Source organism: Trichosurus vulpecula, chromosome 4 (genome assembly GCF_011100635.1).
Source record: "Trichosurus vulpecula isolate mTriVul1 chromosome 4, mTriVul1.pri, whole genome shotgun sequence".
NCBI classification, from domain to species: domain Eukaryota; kingdom Metazoa; phylum Chordata; class Mammalia; order Diprotodontia; family Phalangeridae; genus Trichosurus; species Trichosurus vulpecula.
Window position 1 is genome coordinate 159,310,085 of NC_050576.1, and position 11,189 is coordinate 159,321,273.

Below are 11,189 nucleotides of genomic sequence, written 5' to 3' on the forward strand. Positions count from 1 at the left end.
AGTTCTTCCCAAGCCTTATCTTTACTTTCCTCTTTTATGAATCTTTCCCTGCCCCTTGGGGAAAAACAGCCCTATCCACCCTTGTAGTTGTGGTGTTTTTTAGAGTTCTGGCTTACTGAATTATCTGTCCTGTCCCTGAGCCCTAGGGATACATTCTGTGTTTCCCATCATATTGAGAGCTTCCTAGGGGGTGGGTAATGTCTTTCTCCCTCTGAATTTCCCTCCCCTACACCCAGAACAGGGGTGCATCGAATAGTGGGGTATGGTATTGATAGAGACTAGATAAGTGAACTCTAAGGAACCACTGCTCTTAGAAAAAAAGAGAGGCAGTGGGATTGTGTATAGAGTCAAGATAAATATTAAAACTTTTTTTTGAGCACAAAAGAAACAAGAGGTCAGGGAGGAACCTGGCTGGGCAATTTATGACCATCAGTAGGAGAAGTCATTTCAAGAGATGGGAATGAATTTCTTTTCTTGATGTGGGCTGAGGACAGCAAAACAATCCTATAAATTGTCCTCTTCCCCCCACTAAGATGCCAGAAGAGCATGTCCCTGCTGCTTGTGGAAGAGGGAGGAGGGAAAGCTGGGATGCAATCTACATTTTCAGCTTGGGAGGGAGTCAGAGATACAAGCACTTTAGGGTTCTGGAGATTAACAGAGCACATTTTGTCCATCTTCCTCCCTCTGGGCAAGGCTTCCAGGGACTCCAGCCCAGAGGAGTGAGGGATTCACCTTCATTATCTTTGGGAAAGGGACATCCCTGTTCCCCCCTCTGCCATTTTCACATTTCACAGTTCTGACTGCTCAAAAGTCCTTACTACTCTCTCATCTTGATCTTCCCTACTGCAATGCTAAGAGTGTATTTCTTTTCAAACTGCTCTTCCTGAAGGTGCCTAGTATTTGATGTGAACTAGGAAGAAGATAATGATTAGGACCTCTCAATGGTGTCAAAGTCCCATAGGATTTTCAAGGAGCTAGCAATGAATGTACTTTATAGGGAGAAGGGAAAGGAACAGTAGGCTGACCCCACCCCCACCCCACCCCAACCTCCCTGGATGTTCCATCTAATAATGCCCTGGCCTAACTTGCTTGGTGGAGAGGTGCCCTGCTTTTCAAAGGAAGGGAAGAGAGATGGTTCTGATCTGGGGAAAGTCCCACCTTGCAATGCTGCATGTTGAGTGTCACCCTGCTTTTTCCTCTAGCCTGAAAAATGAAGGTTCTCCCAGCTATACTTAAAATCTCACTGAAGGGCCAGCTGTCCCGGTAATAACACTCAGAACAATCTTCATCCAGCTCCTTGTCTCTTCAAGGTTGAAAGGAGCAATCCCAAGGAGTCCTTAGCTCCTTTAGCCTTAAGGTCTGGATAAAGATTTCAATACACGCCAGTTATTGTCACCCCAGAAGTGGGAACGACTGTTCTCTGCCTTCCACAGATGGTAAGGTCTGGGATCAAGAAGGGATGGGAGCTGGGCTGGGAGTACTGGGATAAGGCTGTTATTGACAGAGGTCAGGGATCTTTTGGCAGCAGGATCCAGGGAGCTTAGAACTTAGAGGGGCAGAAGATTCTAGATAAGAGCAAAGGGGTCCTGGAAATCTAGGAATCAGGCTTTGGCTTGACTGAGACAAGAAGGGAGCCTGTAGTGAAGCGGTGTGAGGTCTGGACCTGTGTGACCACTGGCAGGTCACAACCTTTCTGGGCCTGAGGTTCCTCATCTGGGAAATGAGAGGGTTGAATCAAGTGCCCTCTGAGCTCCACCTCTGGCTTTCCAGGAGTCAGTTAGATGATCAGCCTCCTACAGATTATCTGCCAGAAGTCTGGTGTGTTTAGTAGCAAGGGACTGAAGGCACTTTAGAGATAAGTTCACCTGGGGAATTGAGAACTCCTCATATTACCATCTCCCTGGAATGTCTGAACTCCAGTACTGTCCATTTATGGTGCTTCCTCTTTACTGCTTTGTATTACGACTGCAACGTGGGAAGACAATTTGCACTAAATGGGCCAGTTACCGCTTATTAAGCTTAATTAGGATTTCATTGCTTGAGCACACAGGGATGGGAAGATCTCTGCTCTGAACCGACTACCCAACCACAGAGGTACACCCTGGGGAGGAGAGGAGGATGCAGAGCTGGGGTGTCAGGGTAAATAATAAAATGGGGGCATGGGGTAAAACTTCAGCAAGGGATATAGTCAGGAGGAAGTGGATGGCAGGAACACACAATGACTCAAACATTGCCACTTAATTCTTCTCTCATCCCCATCTCCCCTGCCCCCCTCCCAACTTTTGTGGTAGATGCCATCACTATCAAATATGTGTCCATGCCCTGCAGCACTAGTCTCCTTCAGTTCAACAAGTATTTACAAAGTGGCTAATATGTGCATGGTGCTGGCTCTGGGGTCAGAGGACCTTGGTTCAAATGATTGAAACTAATAATTCCTATGTCATTGGAGAAGTACTTTAATCTCTCTGGGTCTCAGTCTTCTCTTCTGTTAAATGGGTCTTTTAAGGCTCTTTTCAGCCCTAGAGTTAAGACTCTGTAAGAATCATCAGTGATAGCTGGAGGCATGGAGAGTTAATGGGTGGGGCTGGAAGGGGGTCACTCCTCCTCTTCGTTCTCTAGCATCACTATCAAAGAGTTGGGGGCTTAGCACTTTGTAGCTCCAGGTTCTTAAACTTTAGAAATAATCCCCACATTCCTTAAAGTTTGAAACTATACCAGCATAAGAATCACTGGGACAGGACTGGGGTCACAGGGACAAAATTGACCCCTAGTTAAGGTTAGAAACTAGGACCGAAGTTCAGAGTTAGATGAGAGTCAGAAAACCTCAGAGTTAGGGTTGATGGTTATAGTTTATTAGTAAGATTCCTCTAAATGGTAATATTAGGGTTTGGGGATTCAAATTAGGACTAACCATTAAGCATAACTTTAAACAATACAAACACTAATGTTTAATGCCCTAACAATAACCATGCCCTAAACTCTCAGCATTACTCTTTTGGTTCAGGGTTTAAGTGTCAGAGTGAGGACAAAAGTCAGTAACCTGAGAAGGCACAAGAGCCCTTCTTGGTTATTCCCTAAAGAGTTGAATTATACTGTATATGATTTCAACAACAGAAATGTATGTAATTGTTTAAAGAATAGGTAGTGTGATCTAGCGGATAGCATGCTGGGCAGGAAGACTAGGATTCGGATCCCACTTCTGATACTTACTAGCTGTATGATCCTGGACAAGTCCCTTAATTTCTATGTGCTTCAGGCTTCCCTAGGGTTTTCTGTGATGGTGAAGGGACTTTCCTAAGACAAAAAGTTCTTTATTCTGACAAAATTTTAGATTCTTGTATATTCTCGTGAAATATTTATAAGGAGTTTTTCTCATGACAAACTTGTCTGGTTATGAAAGTATTACTCATACCATTTTACAAATAAAGAAACTGAGGCTCATAGAGTACAACCCTTATATATTCAATATCATTGGTTCATTCCAGAGAGATTTTACACCAACTTCATCTGTACTAGTTTATAAAATTAACTCTATCATTCTTCTCCTATTTTATTTTCATATATTATTTATTTATTATTGTACTGTTTATACTATACTATTTTTATTTTATTTATAGCAGATAATACAATAACATTGTCCAACCAATACTTGTTGCTAGAAGACCCTTATCATAATGCACATGTAATGCATAGGAACTGAAGAGGTCATTAGGGGCTCATATAACCTTTTCCCTTTGGCATGAGTACATCGAGTTTAATTGTCCCTATTAGTTGACAAGGAGAACCTGGTCCTGAGGGGATAAGATAAGGGGTAGGAGAGAATCATAAGAGCTGGAACTTAAAGACACCTTAGAGATTATCCGGTTTAACTCTTTCATTTTACAGGTGAGTAAACTTTATCTCAGAGGAGTTAAGTGACTAGGCCCAAGATCTTTCAGTGGCAGAGCTTGGATTTGAATCTCAGCCTTCTGACTCAAAATCTAGTGTTCTTTCCACTGGATGAATGAAGTATGACAATGGCAAGAGAGAGCAGGGATTGCCCAATACGGGGGTGGGGATCCTGCAACTGCTAGGCCACATGTGGTCCTCTAGATCCTCAAGTGCAGTCCTTTGAATCCAAACTTCACAGAACAAATTCCCTTAATAAAAGGATTTGTTCTGTAAAACTTGAACTCAATCAAAAGGCTGTGCCCAAGGACCCAAAAGGCCACATGTGGCCTTGAGGCTGCAGGTTCCCCATCCTTGGTCCAATAGAAGCAAGGAAAAATAAGTGAAAGTGTAAATGGGACACCCCACTGTAGGCTCAGTTTTAGGTAGGGGGGTTAGAAAGGGGGAAAGAATCCCAAACTTGAGCTTCCTTTATTCCCAAGGCTAGTGAGTAATTAGTACATAGTACACTGTTCATAGCACCTAGGCCTTCGCTGGTTAATGAGATGAGTCAACACACAGGTACAGACACATTCCCTTATTTTGGCTAAAAGGGCCTCAAAATATATACTTAAAGAGCACCATGCTGCTGCAGAACCTGTGGGCTAGGATAATCAGCCAGAGAGAGACGAGCCATACTAGATGGATGGGTGGGGGTGTCTGTCAGAGTACATATGTTCTGACTGGGACAGTGAAGGTGGAGACCATTCCCTGTAGAGCCCTACAGTGATAATAATTATTGTTAAAATATGATGACAATAAGAAGCCGTAATAACAAGAAGTAGTAAGGGAAGCACTTTGCAAACCTTAAACTGCTATATAAATGTGACTTATTATTATGTAATACTTTATGGATTCCTGGTTGTATTTGTTCTTTTAACAAACATGCACTGTGCACCCACTGTTTGTGGTCCACCTTGTCAGCCACTGGGAGAGATATGGAGCCTAGATGAGATACTATTTCTGCCTCCATGGAGTTTATAATTTAACAGCAGCAAAAATACATATTTACAAACCCCTCCCTTTTATATGAAGAAAGCTCTGGATTGGAGGTAGGAGGACCCAGGTTCAAATCCTGCCTGTGACATTAGCCACGTGACTCAGGGCAAGTCTCTTAATTTCTTTGTGTTTCAGGAAATTCCCTGTGTTGTCATTATTCTGTTGTATCTGACTTGTCATGAGTGACCCCATTTGGGATCTTTTTGGCAAAGATACTGGAGTGGTTTGTAATCACACAGCTAGCAAGTGTTTGAGGCTGGATTTGAACTCAGTAAGATGAGTCTTCCTGGCTTCAAGCCCTGCACTCTATCAGCTGTGCCACCTAGCTGCCCCACAGCGTAGTTAGGAGGCTATTACAGTGGGATTGTGTCACCCTCCTTCCATCGATGTATATAGCAGTTCCTCTGTGCCTGAGCAAAACATCTTCATGAATTACCGTGACTTGTTCTCACGACTGGACTCCAAGCCATTCTACTAAAGTAGATAGGACTTGTCACTCTGTGTTTCGCCAGCATAGTCTCCTCCCTACCTCCATCCCTCCCACCCTCCTCCTTGCCCCAACAAAAAAGGGAATTAGTGTTTGCTTTGTACATATTATTTTATTTTATTTATTATTTTGTATATATTTTTAAAAATTTATTTTTGGTTTTCAACATTCAGTTCCACAAGCTTTTGAGTTTTAAATGTATCTATTTTTATATACCTACATACATCCTTGTTGTTTTCCCCTATAGATTATAGGTTGTTGTTGGTGGTGTTTGTCCTTCGTTCTCGAAGAGGACCATGACATCAGGGAAATGATGACATGACTTGCAGTTGACTTTGATTTGGGTGAGGGAGGGCTGTGCAAGGTCACCACTTTCTCCTCCAGAGCCATCTGGATCCAGTGACCAGATATTCATCAGCATGACTGGAGATGGCCCAGGATGCAATGGAAGACCCTGGCCCTTTTAGGCTAAGGCCTTTTCAAAAAGGTATTCACTTAGAGTGAGATAACATCCATTCAGTGAATAAGCCTCTTTAAGAAGTGAGTCAAAGGATGGCCCCTTTAATTAGGAAAAAAGAAACAAAAATCAGCTTGGGAGGGGAAGATTGTAAGTCAAGAGGACCCCAAATACAGCCATTAAGTGGAGCATGGGCAGGGACCTATTGTGGTCCAATAAGAAAGAAAGAGAAAGAGAGAGAGAGAGAGAGAGAGAGAGAGAGAGAGAGAGAGAGAGAGGAAGGAAGGAAGGAAGGAAGGAAGGAAGGAAGGAAGGAAGGAAGGAAGGAAGGAAGGAAAGAGTTTTAAATGTGTCTATTTTTACATACCTACATACATCCTTGTTGTTTTCCCCTATAGATTATAAGCACTTTGAGGGCAGGAACCGTTTGTTATTGTTTTTCAATCCCCAGCACCTAGCACAGTGCCTGGCATATAATATCGACTTAATAGATGCTTGTTAATTTATCAGCTCTCTCAGGGTGCATGTTCCAAGGGCACAGCCTTCCAGAACACAGGTATAGTGGTGCTATTATGATTCATACTAATATAACCCCTTCCTGCTACAGAGTGCTTTTTACCACGGTCTTCCTGAAGACAAACATACAACCCTGTGAGGTAGATGAGAGCAGATGTCACCATCCCCATTTATACAGAGCAGGGCCTGATACAAACACCCATAGCCTCTGACTGCCTGTCCCCACCTGAAGGAGGCTGCTAGAGAGGGAGCCTGCCTCTGGGAGGGTTGTTTTGGTGAGTGATGGAAATGATGCTTAGATGACCCGTAGACATTCTGCAACTGGCTCTGAGCTGCTCACCTTGTAGTTAGGAGATGCCTTTACCTGGAACTTAGGCTGCCTTCATAAATTAAAAAAAAATACAATAAATTTTTTAAAAAGAAAGAAGATACTATTGACCAATGCCTTGGCCATTCTCTTTGGATGCTTGACCTTGGTTGATCTCTTTGACTCCTTTGCTGGCAGTGTCTGGTAAGAGACAAAGTTGAGGCCTGGAGCCTTCTCCTCTCCAAAGCCATGTAGCGCCATGAAATGGGTGTCAATTCTTGGTCTTTGTGTTTATTTTTTTCCGTTCTAAGTGAAAGGATGGGAGACTCTGATTTTGTGAGTTTTGAAAAGTCAGGAGAGTGAGTCTTGGGTGTCCTATCATCCTAGAGTCTGTTTTGCAGCTAGCTCATCATGGATGGTCTGAGAATCAAGGAATGACCTTTAGGAAATAGCCCAGTGATCAAGCAATCATACTGCATCTGGGTATGAATGTGGTGGGACCGACGTTATGCAGAAAATGTGTTACGTAGAAAAGTTTGAGCCCACTGTCTCCAGAAATGGAGGTGATACAGGGGAGAGAGTGCCCTGAGGATTTGGAAGGAAAGGAAACACTTCTACTTTTATTATTGCTTACCTTTAAAATAATATGCCCTGATAGAAGGTAATTGATGTTAAGTGGTTAAAAGGAACCATGGTGCTAGTCTCTGCAATCAAAGAGTAAGGAGAACACAACCATGGGGACTTGAGCCAATAGCACCAGGAAAGCCCTCAGTGTACCCCTAGAACCCAGAGGAACAGATTTATCCAGTCTCACTTTGGGAGAGGCAAGTCAGACTAGAGTTGCGTCATAGCTATGAGAAAACTGAGAGGAGGCTGAAGGTCACACAGTTAGTAAGCTAAGACTAGAACCTGTGTTCTGATCATGACAGTGACAGCCATTCTTCACAGAGTCCTGCTGCTCTAAGGATGCTAAGAGCCATCCTGGTGTAGGTACTGGGTATACATATGCAATGGTTTCTCTGTCTGTGTTTAACGGATGAATATTTAAATATATTTCTACAACAACAACAACCCCATTTCTATAGCACTTACGATGTGCCAGGCACTGTGTTAATCACCTTACAAACGATATCATCTCATTTGATCCTTACAACAGTCGTTGAATGCTATTATTATCCCCATTTTACAGCTGAAGATACTGAAACAAACAGAGATTAAGTGACTTGCTCAGGGTCACACAGCTAATAAGTGATAAGGTCAAATTTGAACTCAGGTCCTCCTGAATCCAGGCCCAGCGCTCTATCCACTGTACCCCTTAGCTGCCTCAAAAATGAATAAAAAAGTTAACCCCAGCCCTCAAGGATTTTACACTCTAATGGGGTAGGCATAGTGTATAATATAATTAAAGAGAAATATAATGTGACAGAGTATGGTGAAGACATGAGAAGTGCAAACAAAGCACTATAGGAAAATTTGAGAGGGGAGAGATCATTTTTCAGCTGGGGGATCATCCAAGGGCCTTTTTAGAGCCCATCCTCAGACAGTGTTTCCCCAAGGCTGAGAGGCAGAGACCCATGTTTTCCTGCCTCCCAGTCCCTGGTCTTTGTTGCAACTGACCACAGCCACCTAAAACAACCAGATGCCCTGTGCCAGGGGCACTGGATGACTGCTGTGAGTCCCATCCCCACCAGCTGCCTAGCCTTATGCCGGGGGATATATCTGGCAGTGCTGGCAAGATCCAGCTGACGGCCATGGTGGCATCTTCAATATGGACAGATGGGAGAGACTGGTTTAATATCCCTCTGGGCCCCCCATCCATCAGTGGCTCAATCAGGGCCAATCTCTGAGGCATGGTCAACGATTAGCCCCTGGCAGTGACCCACCACTTTCAGTCCATTGGCATTCCCCCCCCCTGCTCCAGTACTGAAAGCCAGCCCCCCTTCCTCCCCAGTTCTGATAAACTCCATCCTAGCAGGAGCAGACATATATGAGGAAGACCAAGTTTTAGTCTTCTTTGTGGCCTACCTTCCACAGTGCCTCTTAGCACAATGACGGGACCAGAGTAGAGGCATACCTAGGTCTGAAGACCTAGGGTCAAGTCTTGAACCCAAGGACAAACAGGCTCAGCTAGGTGACCTTGGGAAGTTATCTCATATTTCAAATCATATTCAGGTCATATGTGATGAGCATTATCAAATGTGTAATATACTAGGCACTAGGGATATAAAGACAAGAACAAAGCAGCCCTTGTCCTCAAGGTGCTTACAATCTAATGGGGAGAACAACAATGATGCTGATAAGTGAATAGAAAATATTTATAAAATAAATTCAAAGTCATTGGTGGGGGTGGGGCTCTAACAACTGGGGGAAACCAGGAAAGGCCTTTTGTAGAAGATGGGACTCGAGCTGAGTCCTGAGAGGAGCTGAGGCACCCTTCACATGTGAAAATAGCTGAAGCATATGTGTGATTGGGCTAATAATATCTGCCCTGCCTACCTCACAGGCTCGTTGTGAAGAATGAATGTTTCAAACTTTAAAGCACTCGGTGTGATCTATTTCCTTACAGATTGTGAAAATCAAATGAGCCAATTCATGTGACAGTGCTTTGTGAGCCTAAACACAACACAAATACAAGTGGTTATTATCTGTGCTTACTTTTTTTTAATGAATGAACGAATAATATGGTTAGTAGATATGGTTAGCAGACTGCCCAGGGTGTGCCTAGTCTAATGAAAGAGAAAGGACACCTGCCTTTCCTTCTCCCATCTATAATCATCCCAGGGATATAAGCTAGAAATAGAAATACATCTGTTTATATATTGAGAAAGTGTGGAGGACTTTGGGTAGAGAAGGGTGAGGGCAACCTGCTAAGAGTCAAGGCCGGAAGAGGAGACTGTAAGGTTCTGAAGGAGAACTAGCTGTGGCATTAGAGAAGCTGGGTTCAGATCCAGCTTTGCTAGTTATTAGCTGTCTTACCTTTCTGAGTCTCAGTTTCCTCGTCTATAAAATGGAACAGCTGAATTGGAGAGTTTCTAAGATCCCTTCCAGATTGAAAGCCTGTAAAGAAACATGAAAAGCTTTTTTTGCTTATCTAGAATGAAGAACACAAGTACTGAGGTCCTGGAAAGTAAAGAAGCGATTGGATCCAGGTGGGCTTTATTCTGGAAGGTTTCCTAGAGAAGGTCATTGTGAAGCAAGATTAATAAGGAACAGGGAAAAGGACAGGCCTTGGGGGAAATGTTGATAGAAGGGACAATGCAGATGGGAGCTGGTATTCAGACTTGTCCATCTGGAACATCCTAGTCTTAGCTCCAGGGTTTTGAAGGTGAGGAGTGTTCCAGAAAATGAAGTATTTATATAGGAGGCAGGAATGAGGGAATTAGGGAAGGAGCAGTAGGTGGAAGGTTTGAAGACCAAGAAATACTGTTTGGAGAAAAGAACTCTTTACTGAGAAAAGGGTATTATCAGGTAGGAAGGCAGGTCAATCAATCTATAAGACAGGATAGACAACAGGAGGGCATCAGCCACTCATCTGCTGAGGCTGCCTGTAGCCTGCTCAAGCCTCTGGGTCTGTGTTCCTTTACTGGCCCATCTACTGGATTTTTGTTGTTGTTTAGTCATTTTCAGTCGTGTCCGATTCTTCAAATCCCATTTGGGGCTTTCTTGGCAAAGATATTGGAGTGGTTTGCGATTTCATTCTCCAGCTCATTTTACAGTTAAGGAAACTGAGGCAAATATGGTTATTTGGTGTTTTCTTGGCAAAGATACTGGAATGGTTTGCCGTTTCCTCCTCCAGCTCATTTTACAGATGAGGAAACTGAGGCAAACAGGGTTTAAGTGACTTGCTCAAGGTTACATAGCTAGTAATTGTCTGAGGCTGGATTTGAACTCAGGAAGACTCCCTTTCCAGACTCCAGGCCTTGTATTCTATCCCCTGTGTCACCTAGCTTCCTCATCTGCTGCATTCTGGTTGTGTTAGTAGAAGGAAGAACAAAGAGCCTGGCGAAGCTTCTTTGAAGTAGATCAGTACAACTTTTGGGGTATTGGATAGCTGGGTGACTTTTTTCTTGGGGGTGGGGTGGGGTCTGTGCCATGCTCCACCATGTTACGTGTATTCCTAGGGAGGCTTTTGCATTGGATTGTAATGCATGCTCCCCAAGGTCTGAGGATGCAGCAAACACCAAGAGGTTGAGCAGTGATGACTGTGTCCCAAGGTTAGCGACAGCTGTGATCTTGACAACCCTGAGTTCTTCTCTAGTCCATCTGGACAGGGGATCCTGGAGACCAGAGGTTGTGGGGCCCTGACATATCACTCACTGACTTCATGATGTTAAGTAAGTCATTTTGCTTTTCTGAGCCTTAACTTTCCCCATCTATAAAATTGGCATTAGTATTAAATAGAGAAATATGTAATATGCATTTTAAAAAATCAACTTCAGATATACAAAAGGGTGAGGCTTGGCTATACAACGTTTTGTCCAAGAAAGATCTAGGTC